Here is a 19,385-nt window from a genome sequence, read left to right as displayed (position 1 = left end):
TTTTAAACTGCTAAATACAATTGTAAACGAAATATATACCTCGTTGTATCTACATTTCTTCAATTTTGAAATAAGTGTAACTTAAACACCTCTGTTTAATTGATAATAATAAACAAGACAGTCTAAACAACACACCTCTATAATGAACGATGAATGTTCCTCTTCGAACTTGCGGCCGACAAACGCGGAGAAACGGTCGAAAGTTAGGGAGTAACTGTACTACATTCCATTCTATATTTTATATATAGTTTCAATATTATAATTTTATTTACAATTTCATTTTTTCATTTTTGAAATTTAAAAAGGGAAGAAAATTGACGAAGAAAATTCCTCTGGATATGAAAGAAATTTTAAGAAAATCATCGTGTATATGTGGCTACTACTCAGAAGTGTCTAACTATCACAATCCTTAACCACTTATTCCACGATTCTCAGTATATACAGAGTGTACATACACTCTTGCTCGAAAGTCCTACACGTTATACCTTTTATTTTTAATACTCAATATTCATCACGGATAAAAATTGTTCAATTGTTGAAATATTTTCAACTACTAAATACAATTGTAAACTGAAATTTATATCATCACGTTGTATCTACTAGGTAGATATTTCATTTTTTCAATTTTGAAATAAGTGTAGCTTAAACACCTCTGTTTAATTGACAATAACAAACAAGACAGTCTAAAATGAAATATGATGAACGATGAATATTCATCTTCGAACGTGCGACGGACAAAAGCGGAGAAACGGTCGAAAGTTAGGGAGTAACTGTACTACGTTCCATTCTATATTTTATATATAGTTTCAATATTATAATTTTATTTACAATTTCATTTTTTCATTTTTGAAATTTAAAAAGGGAAGAAAATTGACGAAGAAAATTCCTCTGGATATGAAAGAAATTTTAAGAAAATCATCGTGTATATGTGGCTACTACTCAGAAGTGTCTAACTATCACAATCCTTAACCACTTATTCCACGATTCTCAGTATATACAGAGTGTACATACACTCTTGCTCGAAAGTCCTACACGTTATACCTTTTATTTTTAATACTCAATATTCATCACGGATAAAAATTGTTCAATTATTGAAATATTTTCAACTACTAAATACAATTGTAAACTGAAATTTATATCATCACGTTGTATCTACTAGGTAGATATTTCATTTTTTCAATTTTGAAATAAGTGTAGCTTAAACACCTCTGTTTAATTGACAATAACAAACAAGACAGTATAAAAAGAAATATGATGAACGATGAATAGTCATCTTCGAAAACGTACGGCGAACAAACGCGGAGAAACGGTCGAAAGTTAGCATATTACGTAAATATATTTTCCATCTGGTGAGAAAGAGAGGGAAAACTGGGCCCGCATAATCGCGAACGAATTTCATCGATTTCGGTGACGAGGAGGTGAGCAAGGGGTTGGAAGTTGGAAACGAGCCGCGTCGTCGAACGCCAATACGATTGCCCTCGAATGTGCACTCGTCGCCATGACGGCAACGAGTTTCGAAACTCGGCGCGCTTATCGCGGCCCCGTAAAGGAGTACGCGGCTCGATCCTAAACTGCCGGGGCGAAACACAAGGGGTCAGGAAATCGAGCGGCCAGCGATGCTTGCCTGGCTCCGGAAGCATCCGGAGGATCTCGAGTGCCAGTTTATACCTTCCTGCTGGCATCGTGGCCCGTGTGTTGCTGTCTCCACCGGTGCACACGCCAATTTCGCCTGGTCGCGACGCGCCTCGCAAAGGAGATCGTTTCGTAGAAGGGGATGAACAGCTTTTGATTATTCGATCTCGAGCGTCTAGGTTTTCAGATAATGAAACGAACCTCTTTCGAAGAAGATGGACGACTCTCTGAGAGAGGAAAGGAGCAGAAAAGATGTATGGAAATGGTGTTTGGTATCGAAGAGTGGGAAAGAATTCAATAAAAGTGAGAAAAGAGATTGATTACGTAGAGGAATGATAATATTTTTTTGGACAGATAATTTTTAGATAATTGTTACTTTCGTATCGGCATTGTTAAAAATTTTGGCGTAAAAATTTTTGACATTCATATGCAACCAGAAAGATTAAACCCTAATTGGTTTTATGAGATCACACATAAGTGTGATAATTTGGATTTTGAAATTGAATTGATTTCACTTGATTGCGAAGGTTCTTTAATTTTAGAAGGCTCTGCGGTATTTTAAATAAAATAAAATTTATAAGATACTTTGACCTAAACTGTTGTAGAAGATTTACTATCAATATCAATGGAGAGTTAACATATAAGTAAATTAAATATTATATCTTCTCACCTTGATTTTCTAATTCTACGAACCTGCGTGCACACGGATTTTCAAAGAGAATTACGATCATTCGAGACAGCATTGAAACGTAACGAGAATGAAACCCAATTTCTCTCAGTCTAATTCCCAGAATTTATATAACTATACTATACTATACTAAACTACATGCTATCTTAATGGAGCAAAACCCACCGTCTCTCTTCTCCAACTACAATTATAATAATATTTTATTTTACTCTTGTTAGTCTTACAAAATCTTTGTCTGTCGATATTCGTATCGATCATTACCAATTGAAATGTTAAATGACGAATTAAATTTGTGGACAATGTATATAATATATTATGTATATAAATGTTTCTCTTTGTACATGTCAGTCAGTTAATATAAATTTGTTAATAGTTTCTCATTTCATTCTCTTTGACTTTAACTGTGTTCTTCGAGTGAACTTTCATCGATAAAAAGTTTCTAAATCCGTAGACAAAATAATCTCACACTTCAATTTTACACGTCAAAATTTTCACGAAACACGAACCTTTACGTTTATGTCGATTAAAATAATAATAAATCATAATTAAAATAATAAATCATAATTAGCGAAGCGTGAGAACTAACGCGGCCTGAAGCTCACTAATTTCTGCCGAAATTTGTTAAATTACTCAACGTGCTACGAAATTTCTTGGACCCTTGATTATCTAAATCTTAATCTCTAAATTATCTTTATCGATCAATATTTCAATATTCAATATCTTATGCATCATTCCCAACGAGGCGCGAAAAAATGCAACAACGAAAGCACCGAGAAGCAACGCGACGAAGCTCGCTAACAATAAATCCTACCAAACTAAAATCTCCCTGAAATTCATTGAAATTTATTACTCGATACACGCTACGAAGTTTCCATCTTGAAACTTCTCTGAATTACCAGTTACCGGAAACTACGACACCTCGTTGGAAATGGCAAGCCCCCCGCCATCGCCAAGAGTGCAAAGCTGAATTTTCTCTTCTTTTTTCGCTGATCCCGCGAGCAAATTGAACTCCCCTTTCGACGAAATCCGTGGAAAGGAATATAGGTTAACGGGAAGGCGGCGAAAGACGACGTTCGCGCAAGGTCGCGCTTTAGACGCGAATAATTGCACGACAGGAATTCACGGTACACGCGTTCCACACCGCGTTAATCGATCAAGTTTACCGAGAGGAAATTAACCTGGACTCGTTCGAATCCAGCTTGATTTGCACACTGTCACAGGGATTAGGCGAGACTGTAGATATTTGGGCATTTTCAAATTTTTACGAACAAAACTGAAGAAAATTTAACAATAACAATGTTGATAAATTATTGGCTTCTTTTTTCTAGGAATTCTTCCCTCGGAAGACACTCTAAGGGATCATATTGTATTATAATAATTCAGTATTTAAATATTTGTGAAGATAGCAAACGAAGATTAAGTCTGACGGTATTTTCTTTCTATAATTTTTAGCTTTAATTATTATAAGTGTAATTCTTCAGAATAATTTTCACTCGTAATTGTAATTACACAGAGTGATTTTATTACAATAAAAAATTTTGTTTCTTATAGATTAATAAAGATACTATATTTCATTCTGTATTTTATTATAGTTTCAATATTATAATTTTATTTATAATTTCATTTTTTTACCTTTGAGATTTAAAAAGGGACGAAAAAAATTCCTCTGAATATGAAAGAAATTTTAAGAAAATCATCGTGTATATCACTGCGCGGAAGTGTCTGACCATCACCATCCTTAACCACTTATTCCACGATTCTCAGTATACAGAGTCCTACACGTTATACGTTTTATTTTTAATACTCAATATTCGTCACGGCTAAAATAAATTGTTCAATTGTTGAAACATTTTAAATTGCTAAATACAATGTAAACGCAATTTATACCTCGTTGTATCTACTAGGTAGTATTTCATTTTCTCAATTTTGAAATAAGTGTAGCTTGAACATCTCTATTTAATTGATAATAACAAACGAGACAGTCTAGAAAGGAAGCATACGACTTCAAATTTATTGCTATTGATTTATTCAGGTTGTTTGCAACTTCGTAGCTGAGAATCGATATTAAGTTCTGCCGTGTATTTAGCGAGATTGGCAGGGAATTATTTATTATGAATAACCGTCGAATAATACAAATTAAATACAAATTAATTCGAATAAATATTGCTCCTGCATTAAATGCAATCAAATACAATCGAGAGAAGCAAAGGTATCGTTTGCGAATAAATATTTCGCGCACACGTTCGCGAAAAATAAGTTAAAGCCTGAAAAAAAAGTTAAACCCTTGTTTACTCATTCACACAGTTAATCACTTCTTTTCGTTTTGATAGACTTCAAATTATATGAAAAATCAGAAATTCTTCTTTTAAAAAAATTCATGATCTAAAAATGAAAAATCAGAAGCTAAAAGGTGCCGTGGTTTTTAAGATGATTTGACATTAAAAAGTTAGAGTCCATACACTGTTTATAACAAAATAATGAATTCTAATAATATTGTACCGCATTATATCGAGCAACCCACGCTTCACTTTTATTTCGAAATTATACTGAAAAGCTCGGGAGAAGTTTGAAAGTTCATGAAAGTGAACAGAAATTTAACAATTCTTAATGTAACATATTCACGCATCAGTTTAAACACTCGACCCAAGTGGACAAGTGTGTGAAATATTTAAAAGATGAAAACAGGCCGATTTGCGCATCGTTTTTGCGCGATTGATCTGTAAAGTAATTTGAATTTCGTACGTTTAAAATAATTAGTATTATTGAATATTAACAATAATAAAACGTATTAATTAAAATAAATAGAAATAAATAAAAACATTTGAAGGACGCGCAACAATTTCAATAGCAACGAAAGTGATGAACTAAATTAAATGAACTAATCAAATCACTCGCAATCTTTATGTCGTAATGCGATATTACTCGTCACTCTGTCGAATCGGAAAAGCATTTGAAAATTTTCGTCGCTCGCTTGAAAACCGAATCGGTAATGTTATTAACAACCAGAAACTCTGATAGCTACAATCGCTCGTTGAATTCCTATTCGAATCAATCACCCGTGACAAAAGAATGGCCCGAATGATCGCCCTGTGAAATTGCTCGATACCCGCGGCAGGTGCTACACGCGCACATCCGCGCCGCGCGTTCTAAACCGACAAGCTTTTTCCATCGCGTCAACCGACAGTCTAGCAAATCACGCGGCCATCGCGCGCGCTGCTTAGCATACAATCAACAATCAGCCGCACACACAAGGAACACCGTGGATTTTCACGCGCGTTAACCGCGCCGTTCCGAGTCGTTCCGTTATTCGCGCGGATAGCTCGCGAGCGGCACGCACGTTGATCGTATGCATACGAAAGGAGCGTGATGTTTCAATTAAATTGCACGTTCCATCGGCGACGATCTCGCCGCGTGTTCGCGAACATGCACACCGCGATGTCACGCAAGTGTCGCGCACGAGCGTTACGCTACGCGAGATACGGCAAGATGTATCGCGTCGTTGCATCTCGCAAGACGATTCAACGTGAAGGTCAGCGCGTGCGTCGATTCTTTTTAGAATCAGTTCGCCAGAGAACGCCATTCAAGAATTTGTCGCACCTCGTTGACAAACTGTGTTCAATCTTGGGATGGGGAACTTATCGGCGAGAGAATATCTTTGGAATAATGTACGTTTGCAAGGAAGAGATTCGTTCCTCTCTGTAAGAGAGGATGAAATGATTAAGGACGAGTGATTAAATATTCTTGCAATGAGAAAGTAGTCAACGGCGAGGTGGATTCGACGTGTTCTCTCGCGAACAAAATATTACGTTCGAGCTAACCAGGAAATTTGAACCACCACTATTTTGTACGGAACACTTATTTTAAATTGCTACCGGCATCTAGATAAACCACCAAGCACCTGCTACATGAACACAGAAAATACCGAAACATAAGAAGTAAATGCGGATTAAACCAAAACACCGCTCTAACCTGCCAGAAACAACAAAAAAACGTTATCAACTACCTAAAGGAGATCCAACTACTAGACCAGGTATAAAGAGACAATTTCAACACGTCGCTAAAGACCTCGTAGTCGATGCGACGCTAAATCCCCATATCAAATATATATATATATATATATTACGTAGATATAGGTGTATATACATTGGCAAAAATAATAATACTTGCTTCGAGCAGCAAGTGCGAAGTAACTTTAGTTGTCTGGAAGAACGAAAGTATGAGGGTGTACGACAATAATTTTTCACTCACTTTAGTTTGGTGAAAACCCTCGAATCCACCCTGTTTCTTACCTGAAACGGAAGAAACACATATATTAGAACTAATTTAGAAAATAATACTAAATTAAAATTTAATTATCAATTAATTCAATTTAATAACTGCTTAATTATTCAATCAACACAATTAATAATTATTCGATCAGTCTAAAATTCTAGAGCAGCTGCATTTCCTCCCGAAAATGAAATATCCAACGCCTGACGACACGCACGATCGACGAGATCTTTCATAAGCGGATGCAAGACGCGGCCGCGGATACTTCCGTGGGAGGAAGATCGATAGGAGAGTCGGTCGTCGTGGGATTTAAAGCCACCCCGGTAATTGATTTCCTGCCGGTGGTCGCTAGAATTCCAGGCTGCACGCGCCCTTTACCCTTTCGACTGGCCTACGCGCGCCTGGGCGTGGCGGCGATGCCTCGGAGAAAATCCCGCGAAAGATCTAACCCTTCCCTCCTCGTCGAAGGTCAAATCCGTGGCTTCGTCCGCTTCGTCCGTCCTCGCGACGAAGACAATCACGCGTTTGCAACTTCCCGCCGGCTAGCTGCCGCCGAATGGAACACCCCGGCGATATCGATCAGGCCACAAGTACCCGGTGTACTGAACTTTGACATTTGACAGGAACCCGGCAGGGAAACCGGGTTGCATGCACACCTCCCTTCTGCCAGTTTCGTTTCGTACCGGGATATTTAGATTTAGGTGGCGACTGTGGCGGAGAATGGAGGCGGAACAGGTCGCGAAGGTCGCCGCTGATTTCCCACCGATACATACGAAATTCTGTAATAAATATTTTCGAATCGTCTGGTGGAACAGCCTCACTACTCTGTGTGATACATCTTTATGTGTCCGTAGCTCGAGGCTAGCTATACAATATTCATACGATATTGTATTGAGTGTATTGTATCGCGAGAAATATTCAAACGTTACCATAGAGGAATTTCTATGTGCATGTTACATATGTTTTTGTGAGAGACCGATTTGTAAACTTATACAGGTGATAAACGATATTTCTTGTAAACGTACATTTAACGAAAGATCGACATCGATTTTGAATAGTTATTCGAAGCACGTGAGCATTAAATGAGCAACTGACTGTGTAAACATTTTTTTCCTGATTTCTATGAAGCACACAAAGTTTCATAACTGATATATATATATATTTTTTTTTTTTAAATTTGTTTCAAATACCATAATCGAGCCTTGTTACTAAGTTAATGGAAAAGAAGGAATGAAAAGTTCCCGTAAATGTTGCGCGAGTAACTGCAGCGTGCCAAATTTTCCATTTTACATTTAACACCTTCTTTCAGCTATCAACGTTTCACTCGTTACAGTTACACAAATCACTCTGTGATACATTGACTGACGTTGGACATTAGAAGAAGTCAAATATATCTATCAAGAGACCAATGTCAGTCGTAAAAATATCCAAGTACACGACACTCCACCGTCGCGTCGGCTGCTTAAATTGCAGGCTCTAAAACTCTGCCAATAACTTGCTAAAACTTCGGTACGCCGTGGTAAACAGTGTTCTCAGCGGAGATGCCGCTAGAAGACGGCCAAGTTCTGGGAGCCATAAAACGTAATTGGTAATAGAGACGGAAGCAGTTACGACGATAACTGGATTCTCCTCGGTTGATCGACGAAAGAGAGAGAGAGAGAGAGATTCTGGCTGTTTTCGGCCAGACGCAAAGTTCCCCAACGAAATAGCCATTAAGCCCAGCCAAACGACGGAGGGACGCGGACGGTTTTTGGGTCAAGGTTTCGACAGTCACCCTCGTCGAGAACGCCTTTGTCCACCCTCGTCAAGGTGATTCGCCCAGTCGTTCGCTGAATCAGGTTGATTCCCGGTTTCCGTTTATCGACAGGCCGCGCCGCGCCGCGCCGATTGTCGCCGACATTCTATAATTAGGTACGCGCGTTAATTAGACGAGCGTATTCCGGTGAAAGTGGGACTGTCCGCTTGTCGCGGTTTCGCTGCAAGTTTACCTCCCTTTGCCCAGACAAAGTTGAAGTTTCGTTGCTCTATAGGGGAGAGAAAGAGAGAATGTTGCTTTATGCTCGTTTGATCGATCGACCGACGTCAGAGCGGACTTGCACTCCGATTCAGCGGCTCTGTCGTCAAACCAAGATGCGACGATGATTGAAAAACGACGTTCGGGCAACGGTGAGCAGTTTATCCAACGGTGCGTGATTGTTTCGTTTCAGGAAGAAATTCGATTGTTGGATTCGCGGATTTTGAGAATGTGAAAATGGATTCGAAAAGGAGCAGCGCCATAATTTTTTCAAGAACGTAAGAAGCCTTAGAGCCGTTTGTCTGCTTCGTCAGAGACAAAATTACGATAGTCGTGTATCACTGACTCGTGACGGTTTTCGTCAAGCATAAAGTCGAGTAATTTGCCGAGATGGTCGGCGAAGCAAGCCAAGTCCTGGTCGGATTAAGCCGTAGAAAGGGTCGACGCAGGGTCGTTTCATTCCGCGCGTCGTTTGAAAGAAAGAGCGAGTGTAGGAGAAACGAGCGAGCGAGCGGCAAGCGGAAACGAGGCAAGGCAATGTAACGGCCCCGATCTTGGCTGACTGGCAAGGACGAGGTCGCGAACGCGGCCTAATCGTGTCCGTACTCGTGGATGTATACTCTCTCTCTCTCTTTCATAGTTGGCACTGGACTCTGCAAAAGGGGGTTGTATGCAGCTGCAGAGTGCAGGCGCACCCCCGGGCCGTTCGCATTATATAGATAATACTCGGAACGCGCGAGGCGTCGCGCTTGGCGAGGGGCTGAAGAGACGAGCGGTAGCGGAACGCAGCGACGGAGCAAGGCGAAACGGAGGGAAAGAGAGGAACGAGCGTGGAAAATACGTACAGGGAGCGCGAGAGATCCGAAAAAGAGAGAGAGAGAGAGAGGGGGGGAGAGGAAAACAGAAAAGAGTGGGTGGTTACTGGTGCCGGGTCGCGAAACGGGCCGTACGGAGGGGCGAGGGGAAGGTAGCGAGAAGGATTCGCTTCCGTGTCCCAGTAGCACTAATGACCGCCATCCTCCCCTCCTTCCGTTAACTGTTCCCCTACCACTGCGCCCTTGCACTCTTTCCCCTCCAAAGTATGTACATTCCCCACTCCTGCCGCTCAGTGCCACCGTTGCCTCCCCTCCGTCTCCCCACCAGCGTACGACACGTACATCCAGGATGACTCGAGTTACGTCATAGCGCCTAGAGCGTGCGCCTTCCTCCTTCCCCTCCGCTCATTCCACGCCGCCCCTACCTCGGTCACGCTCTTCCTCCCCCTCCGACGGATCTCGGCGATTCTCCCTCCTCCCCCTCCAACGCCATCGCCACATCCCTCCCCATCTCGTAGAAACGTCGCGCTTCCCCGACCGTCCCGTTCGACCCCTCCACGCGCTGATTCGCGTTGAGAATCCAGCAGCGCGGCGTACGTATACACACGCTACGAGGCACGCTATATGTCGTTTCTACTATAGCGGCCAGCACTCGGCGAGACCGTGAGGGTCCCGGCAGTCTCCGCTGGTACACCGAGCTGTGTGTTACCCGTTCCTCTCGCTTGTTGTATCACGTTCTCGCCCCGTAATCGACGCGCGTCCCCATCTGACAGACCCTCTGGTTCGCGGCGGCACGTCGTCGTTCACACACGCGTACACCCTGTATACGTATACACACACACACACACACACACATACACACAGACACACACACACAAACTTACGTCTATGTGTATATATATATATGTAGGAGTAGAGAGAGATAGAGGGAGATAGAGAGAGAGAGAGAGAGAGAGAGAGAGAGAGAGAGAGAGAAAGGGAGAGATATATACACTGGTGACCCAGCAGCATACACAACAACCCTCTCGACACGCACACGCGAACAACAACGTTGTCAACCGAGTGTGTCCGTGCACACTCCATCCGCCGGCACACGCAACCTCGCGCGCATACGGGCCAACGTAACATCCTACGGAAGGATATAAAGGAGGAAAAGTCCGACGCGGGTGTTCGAGCAGTGTTCGAGGATCAAACCGAATCGAATCGTACTCGGGCCGTGCACGGTTCAATCGGGGCCACGAGCGATTTTCGCGACTCTCGAGTGAAAAAAGAAGGAAAGAAAAGAAAGAAAGGAAAGAAAGGATACGCCACGCGAGCAAGAGATACAAGAGATACACACGGCGAGGCCCAGGTGCGAACGGGGGCTCCTTCCTTCGATTAGTCGTCCAGGAATAACACGTGCAGGTGTGTATCCGAACGCGGGCACGTGCACGGTGCACGCTACATACTCGCTGCGTGTGTGTGTGTGTGTGTGTGTGTGTGTGTGTGTGTGTGCGTTTACGTGTATTTGGCTGATTTAGGCGAAGAAGCTAGCACGACAGGTAGGCATGGGCGAGGAATCAAAGGGAACGAGTCTCAAATTGGAATTTCTAATTGCCTTAGGTCTAATTGTCTCGTTCGTTTCGACAATTTATGTACAATCGATGCGCAACGTATCAAGTTTGCAAGTGTTTGTTGTTGTTCGTTCGGGCGATCGATCGGTTCCCCGATCGGTGATTCAATCTTCCGCAGTGGTGTCTTCCTTCAGTTTCGAAGACACGTAACGAAGGTTCGTCGATTCATGATAATCAAAGTCGTAGACGCGGCGAGTGAGTGCGCCTCTTTAAAGACGTGGGTTGCACGCTACTCCCGCGCGAGTACACGTTGAAAGAGATCGTTGCGTAAGCGTCGGGGTTGAACCCGCGGCGTGAAACCGGAAGTGGCCGGTTTCGAGGCCAAACAGAACCGAGAATTACACGATGAAAATCTAGCGAAGCCGTGATTAGAGCGGACAGAAATTTCGCGGAAGTTCCTTTCGTTACACGCGGTGACTCTCACAGTTCTGTTGTCGATCTTTCGTATTTGCCGCGTATCGGAAGGAATATTTTGTTCTTTGTAACGTGGTTCGTCTTCTCCACGTTACTCGGTCTTCTTTCTTCTCGTTTGTCGTTCAATTCAATCGTTCCAGATTTCTCTAACACGTGAGATTTCTCTAGTTCTGAAGTTGAGGTATTCATAGCTCGTATATTTTTACGACAAAATGATTACGTAGGTAGCCGGAGTAATCATTGATTTCGTACGAATGCTCTCGTCTAATCACACACCTCACACAATCGAATGAATTCCATGAATGAATTAGAACCCGAATTATTCGTCAAAAGAGAAAATCAGGATTTGAACGTACTAGAGTAGAGAAACTTTCGAGTTGAGTTCAACTATTTGTTTACTATTATACTTCTTCGTTTCGAGGAATTCCTTATTCCTTGCACAGAAGTAACAACATGCCTCTCGCCAAGTCACTTTGTGTTAACACAAAGCACGAAAAGCCAAAAACATACAACAGTTATCATCTCAGAATTAATCAAACCATTTCCCACATTGTACCATCGTTGAACTCTCGTTGTCAGAGTAGGATCTACACAAACACTCGACGTAACAGTTGTTTGGCATGCAAGATGTCCGTCACGGAGGCTTGGCGAAAATTATTTACGCGGTCGTTCGGCTTCCATGGGGAAGAAAAGCAAACGGGGGGAGAAATTTTCCATCGTTGTACGCATCTCGCCCTTTTCGCATTAAGCGGCTCGTAAATATTGACTTACGATCGAGTAGGCGTGAAGATCGGTTCGTCATTTGTGCTCCACGAGTGGCTCCGGTTGACAGCTGTAATTTGTATCGTGTGCTGTGTACGTATGTACATTGTTCGTACAGTAAACCGTTCCTCGATGCTGGCATAACAGCGCGGCTTTAAATCGACGTGCGCCGCGTAACTTTATTGATAAAAAGGGCTACGTACGTATGTATACGTACGTGTGTATACGCGACGCGATTACGTGTACAGCCGAATGCACTCTTTTTTTCTTCTTCTTCTTCTTCGTATTATCTCGTCTTTTCCTCTTACTTGTATCTCGAGTTTCGAACTCGAGTGGAGATTGATTAAGGGCAATTCGTACATAGAGTATTACATAATTTCGGTGAAAACGTGGTGATAAAAATGCTTGTGGAAACGACAAGGTTCTTTTATGACATTGATGGATTTCCTACAGAATTAGGTATTCCGTAATTCTGACGTGATTCTCTAATTATGAATCTTTATGACACTAAAGAATCCATTGAATTACACGCTTATAGTTCCGACGTGATTTTCTGGTTATAGATTTTACGACACCAAAGAATCCACTGAATTGTATGCTTCTAATTCTGATATCATTCTCTGGTACTTTGTGGTATCAAAGGATCTGCAGAATTAAATATCCGATGAATTTTACGTGACCTTTTGATTATGAATTTCATGGCAGAATTAAATACTCGCAAGTCTGACATGATTCTCTGATTGTGAGTTTTATGATCGCGAGGGACTCGTAGAATTAAATATTTGCAATTCTGATATAATTTCCTGGATATGAATTTTATAATTCGTCGCAGTATTTACGGAATTAAACATTTGTGAATTTTACGATACTGAAAGATTCGTAGAATTAAATACTCATAACTCTCTGGCAGAATTTTCTCATTGAATGAATTTTATAAAAAAATTCTACTTTTCCTCGATCACTTGTTGGTGCTAGCAGATGTTTTCATCGATAGGAAAATAAGAAATTAATTAATTATCGAGCTACTGAATTAAAAGCAACGTTTACCTGAAAAAAAAAAGAGAACGAAATTCCATTCTGCAGCAAATCCTCCGTCTACGTACGTGTCCCAAACACAAACGATTTCGAAACAGATGTGGATACTCGATAGATCCCCCTCCTTCTGTCTTACGAAACGAGCCACGAATTTTGCAACGAGGTCTGAAACGAACCTACCACAATGCTCGGCGGTTGGGCATCGTAATCATCCATCACGCCGATTCGAGCGGCTTTCAACACTAATTGCGTTATCGTCCATCTCATCCCTCGACCGCCATTTATTATACCGCGCGACCACAGTGGATACACGGTCTTTATTCTCATTCGGAGAACAGTAAGTTCTTTGGTTGTCTTTGCTCCGAAACTTGGTGCAGGAATTCGATTCGACAAAGATTCGGTGTTACACGACGACAGCTGTCGTAACTTGGTCCAGATTTCAGCTCTCGTTTACCAATAGGCAGTCTCGCTAAATCCATTTGCATCATGATTCAAATTGCGCGACGAGTTAGTATGTTCGAAACTGAATATGATTGACCATCTATCTATATAAAATAGTCTATCAAATCATCATTCGATCAACTATATTATTTTCTATGAATATTGACTAATGTGTCATCATCAAAACGAAACGATAAAATTTACATGTCTGTACGAGGAATTTTTAATAATCTTATTAAGAAAATGTTTGCTTCTGTTAAATATATTATTCTATTCCACAAGAATATGAATTGTCCAGCAGCAATTAAACTTAAAAACTCTCCTCGCATTGATAAATACAAAATTTCAATTAAATCAAAATGAATAATGAATAAATAAACGTAACGGATGCAAAATTTTCGTTTCGCCATTAGATTATTCCCACAAAGCAGACGCGATTATTCCACTTTGTAATACAAATGGGTCGAATGATACGTACATATAATGAGCCGCGTGTACGATTTCGCGAACGTTCGATTTCGAATCGAGAGGAATCGGTATCGCGATCGACCGGATCGATAGCCGAATCGAGTGGAACCAGCCAGCGAGCGAGCCAGTTGCGAAACGAAAAAGGAAAGTTCGATCCTCGTTTGCATCTTTCGGCGGGAGAATGCAATCTACCGGCGTGGATCGGCGATCGAGGACCGCCAATTAAGTTTGCAAAACGGCTCGCGTGTGTTCCGCTGTCTCGTCTGATTGCGTTTCGTGAAAGGGACAGGCCGGTCGCGATCTCTCCGTTAGTGTCGATTATTCATCCCCTGGGATTTATGGCTGGGTAATTTCGCTGCCATGCGTTTTAACGAAATTGGAAATCAAAAATCGAGACGAAAGTTATCGGTGAGGCTCGAGACTCGCGAAGGCGCGAGATTGCTTTCGAGTACAAATTTTGATATGATTTGCAATTGAATTGAAGAATCTAACGAACTGTGAATGTTACAAATCCTTGATTCTTGCGGCTTTGATCTTTCGATAGTATAATATCGCGAGTTTACTCGTTGTACGATACTGAGACGAAAGTTATGGGTGGCGAGGCTTGAGACTCGCGAAGGCACGAAATTGTTTTCGAGAGGGGGACAGATTTTGAGGACAAATTTTTGAAATAATTTGTGAAAGTTGCAAGTCCTCAATTTCTGACTTTTTGTAGATGTTGAGCAAACAGTTCTTTCCAACTATCACGAACTTCTACTAATTGCAAGATACGTAGCCTGTGAAAAATTCAAAGGTGCAAAAATATCCAAAAATGTCAAGTTTGATGGAAACAATCTTTTACCAAGATCTAGAATTTTCTAATTATCTTCACGGAAATATGAAACTGCAAAAAAGTTCTCGTCCACACTTTCAGCTCGTTCGCACATTTAAGACCAGCAACGTTGCAAACTTGCAAATGGCAGTGATTTGCAGAAACTTTTAATGCCATTTTAATTTCCTTTTTGCCTTTTCAATCATGGCAATAGCGGGGCGTTCTCTATTCTTTTACGGCGGATACGTAAGAACGAAGAAATGGCAGAAGCCTTCTTGGTTGAAAACGCAGAATTCTTCTCGAGGCATTAGTAACCATGGCGACCATTTAACTTCCGTAATTTTCTGTTTATTACTCGCTGAGTTATTACGTTATCAAGACGGGGATACGGTGCATTATTTAACACGTCCACGTGCAGCATTTAAATAGGGGATTTAAATGCTTGCCTCGTTTCGGGAGCACGGCCGCGTTTCAAGCACTCTGATCACGACGCCAGTTGCAAAGGATAATGTGAAATGCGATTAAATTCAAGTGAATACGTATATATATATGTGTGTGTGTGTGTGTGTGTGTGTGTGTGTTTATCTGCGGCGCGAATGCGATTTGTGCAACAATTGAAATCACGATACTGACGGCAATTTGTGTGAGACAGCTTCGTTAAAGATCGATATAGATTGAGTTGAATATTATATTATCTGTTCAAGTATTTTTTTGTGAATTCATACGACGTGACGTTACATGAACGTGTGTGTGTATTTATCTGGTATTAATAAACTTACATTTATCTCATAAATAGAATCGTATTGTGAAAAAAATGATAAGAATTGTCTCTGAGCTTACGATTTTTAGTATAAATTAATCTGAAGTGATCGATAAAAATGATCAGATTCCTCTACGTACGTACGTATACATATGAATTTCGAATTTTCCAAACGAGTGACATTTATAGATGGTAACTAAAATTCGGAGAAACTATAGAGAGACTGCATATCTGTAGCAACAACAAAAAAAAAAAAAAAAAAAAAAAAAAGGAAACACGAATAATGTGAGCGTCAAAGAATAATGATTCGTACTCATACAATCACCGAATTCGACAACTTCTCAAAGTACGGTTTAACTTTCAATTCAATTAAGTGAATCGACGCGATTCAGAATGTCAATTTCATTTGATCGTTCGAATTGAACAATCGCGAGGCTATAAAATTACCTTGGAGCTTTCGAGACCCCCAACAAACAAACAGACAAACAAATAGAGAAATTTCGCGGTGGAGATCAATTGGAGATCTCGTAAATCATCGTGGCGGGCGCGCAATGCGGCGAAATTAATTAATAACCGCTGGCAAATTAATTACCGCTGGCGGCCGAATAAAACAGAGAAGAAAGTTGGCGGCTCGGCTCGGGTCGGCGGACGGCGAACAAAAGGGAAGCGTCGCGACGTCGTCGTTAATCGTCTTCGGGATAATTACGCGATTCAGCCGTTGAATTTTTGCGGGCACGCAGCCCTTGCCCCGAAAGCTCGTTGTCGCCGCGCGAAAACCGTGATTTCAATTCCACCGCCGAGTATTTTTCTCTTTTCTTTTCTCTCTCTCTCTCTCTCTCTCTCTCTCTCTCTCTCTCTCTTTCTCTCTGTGTCGCCACGCTTTTGCGATTCTCGCTGCCGGATTTTTGCATATCAAAGGCCATGCGAACGCCTCGACCAATTACGCCCCGCGCGTGAATTACGCATCGTTCATAGAAACTTCCAGTTTTTGATCTTCGCGACGATGTCTCGAACGAATCCTGGAAGCTTCAGATTCTGTATCTCGAATTGCCTAACAAGAGAATTCTGCAACAATTTTAATTTCACGACGAACAAGATTTTCATTTGTTTAATTTTGTTTGAGTTTGTTTTCCTCCCTCATTTTCCTTTCCGAACATTTTTGGTTAAGGTGTTCTTTGTCAAAATGACGTTCTGTCGCGAAAATGTGTCAAAGATATTAAATTTTCGAGAAATAAATGTAATGTTTTGCTGTCGTAGTTTGAGCGAAAATTCATATTACACGTTACACGTTCGAGTTCCATTGTTTTTGGATAATTGGAGACTGCAAAGAATGGAAGACGAAATGGTGTTTAAGAGTAGCAAGGTCAAATCGTTTAACTTCAAAGCCAATTGCGCAGATAGGTGACAAATGATATCGAAATGACTTTGCAACGGGTCTTTAATTATCAATACATTTTCTATTACCTCTGTTTACTCAATAAAGAAGTTGGCTGTAATATACTGATGGATAAAAATTTGTTAATAATTATCCTCAAGTAATAATTCGATAAGAATGTTTTTGCTTTCCTTATCGTTTCATTTTCTTAGAAGTTCTATGTTCCCTTCGCATTAATGTGATCATACGAATTATAGTGAAACACGAGGTAGAAAATTTTTATGAAAATACAGACGTACGTGTGTTGAAAAATTCCGACGAGACCGAAAATAAAATAGGCAGACGAACGTTTGTAAACGCAGAATTTCGCTGAAAGCAAAATTTGGCATGAAATTTACTATTTCGACATTCGCTCCACGTAGATACGTTTATTCTGTGAAAGGTTCTCGAATTTTTACGATCTTGCGCCAACAGGCAAACAAACTTTCAAATTCGACTAACAAAAAGAGCATAAAATTATTAAAATTGCATTTAAAGAAAGAAATGACATCAAACTCTTGACATACTAAAATGTACCGACAAGCATGAAATTCAACATAAGGTAGTATGAATATAAGACATTAGGCAAAAGAAATATATTCACCTAAAATGTTTATCAGAAACATGTCTTATTGAAAATAATTTTAAGTCAATCTGCCCGACGAATAAATTAAATGGCTGCAGTATAACTGACTGTACAAAGGTAGCATAATCAATTGATTTTTAAATGAAATCTAGAATGAAAGGATTAATGAAATATATATACTGTCTCATATTTATTTTATGACTTTAAAATTTTATAAAAAAATGTTAAAATTTTTTTATGGGGCGATAAAACCCTATAGAATTTTATATTAATTTAATTTTATAGTTAAATATAAAGTTAATTAAATTTAACATTTAACTGGGAGAATCATTGAATTTAATAAATTTTAATTAATAGATAACCTTTAATTTAAGAAAATACTTTGATTTTTAATCGATAATTATTAGATTAAATTGCCTTAGGGATAACAACGTTATATTTTTTTTATAGATCTTATAGAAAAAAAATGATTGCGACCTCGGTGTTGAATTAAGATAAATTTTAAATGTAGAAGTTTAATAATTAAGTCTGTCGGACTTTTAAAAGGATATTCAAATCACACTCGTGCGTATGAAAAAATTACTCGCACGCGTGCGACATATATTCCTTTGTCTCGAAAAATTATTTAAAGCAAAGGCGAGAGCTGGAACACAGAGTGAAAATAAATGAAAAAATAGAATAAAAAAACTATTTAGGAAGAAAAAAAATTGCACCAATTGCACCTGGGATTTGAAAAATTATTTAATAACGAGAATACGACTGGAATGATCTAGAGAATGAGGCAAATTTTGGATGCATGATCTCTCGAGCAACTCGCCAGTCGTTTGTTACGCATTTGTTGCACAGGCTTACGTAATGTCGCACGTGCTGCTAGTACATTCTCGTCATTATTGCGTTGTTCGTAATTCCGATCGGTAAACTGAATACCGCCTACGTCATCTAATAACGCGCGCGGCTCCTCTATCGCGATAATTACGAGCAGCGTGATAATCAACAAGAAAGTCGCATTTGAAAGACTGTTCTGCGTTAATAATCGCCCGACATGTTATACTACTTGTTACGCTTATCTGTCGTAATGCGTCACAGCCACGTTAATTATTAGAACGATCGAGCTTTGATTCCGCGCCATATTTCTGCAGCGTATCACCAGCGACATTAAACACAGTTCTACCGAATTTGCGTTCGAAATATTTTTTAAGACACGAAATAACTTTTCTAGATCGTGGTCCAGAGTTGTAAGAAGTATAAATCGGAGAAACTCGACTTCTGATTTCCCAAACCTTTTCCTGGATTCTTGTTAAATCTCGATTTGAAATGTCACGAAAATATTCGAGACTGCAAAAGAATCAGAATTTTATTGAAACTTTACGTTTGATACTTTGTTGGTAGGTATGAATTTTTGAAATATTTAAACTTGGACTCTCGGTCGAATTTTCACTCTAAAATCCGCGCAATGTCCACGCTTGAGCCTCGAGATTTGCAATTGATTTGGAAGCTTGATAAAATCGCGACAGTTCGCAGAATTTAATAGACTTCCGAGCGCGATAAAAATCGATAAAATCTGAATGCGCGAGAGCGTAGAAACGGTACAAGTAGGAAATCAATCAGTGTCGGTTTTCTTATCAGTTAAAGAATTTATCAAGATACAACTTGGAGAACATTG

General features: G+C 40.2%; 2 long non-coding RNA genes across 2 annotated transcripts in view; one reads left to right on the top strand and one right to left on the bottom strand.

Moving 5' to 3' along the window:
- Window positions 1-916: 916 nt before the first annotated feature.
- LOC122531290 lies at window positions 917-17,892 on the bottom strand. Its single transcript, XR_006307246.1, has 4 exons — window positions 17,761-17,892; window positions 16,315-16,316; window positions 9,853-9,859; window positions 917-949 (listed from the first exon to the last, which is right to left on the bottom strand). It is a non-coding gene; the product is annotated as an uncharacterized LOC122531290 (long non-coding RNA).
- LOC122531289 overlaps window positions 10,061-19,385 on the top strand; it is a 69,180-nt gene continuing 59,855 nt past the window's right edge. Inside the window, exon 1 of the long non-coding RNA XR_006307245.1 lies at window positions 10,061-10,822. This is a non-coding gene — a long non-coding RNA (uncharacterized LOC122531289). The remainder of the gene's footprint in view (window positions 10,823-19,385) is intronic.

Source organism: Frieseomelitta varia, unplaced genomic scaffold (genome assembly GCF_011392965.1).
Source record: "Frieseomelitta varia isolate USP_RPSP 00005682 unplaced genomic scaffold, Fvar_1.2 scaffold_383, whole genome shotgun sequence".
NCBI classification, from domain to species: Eukaryota; Metazoa; Arthropoda; class Insecta; order Hymenoptera; family Apidae; genus Frieseomelitta; species Frieseomelitta varia.
Note: the sequence above shows the minus strand (reverse complement) of the source record. Positions and strands in the feature narration are given on the sequence as shown.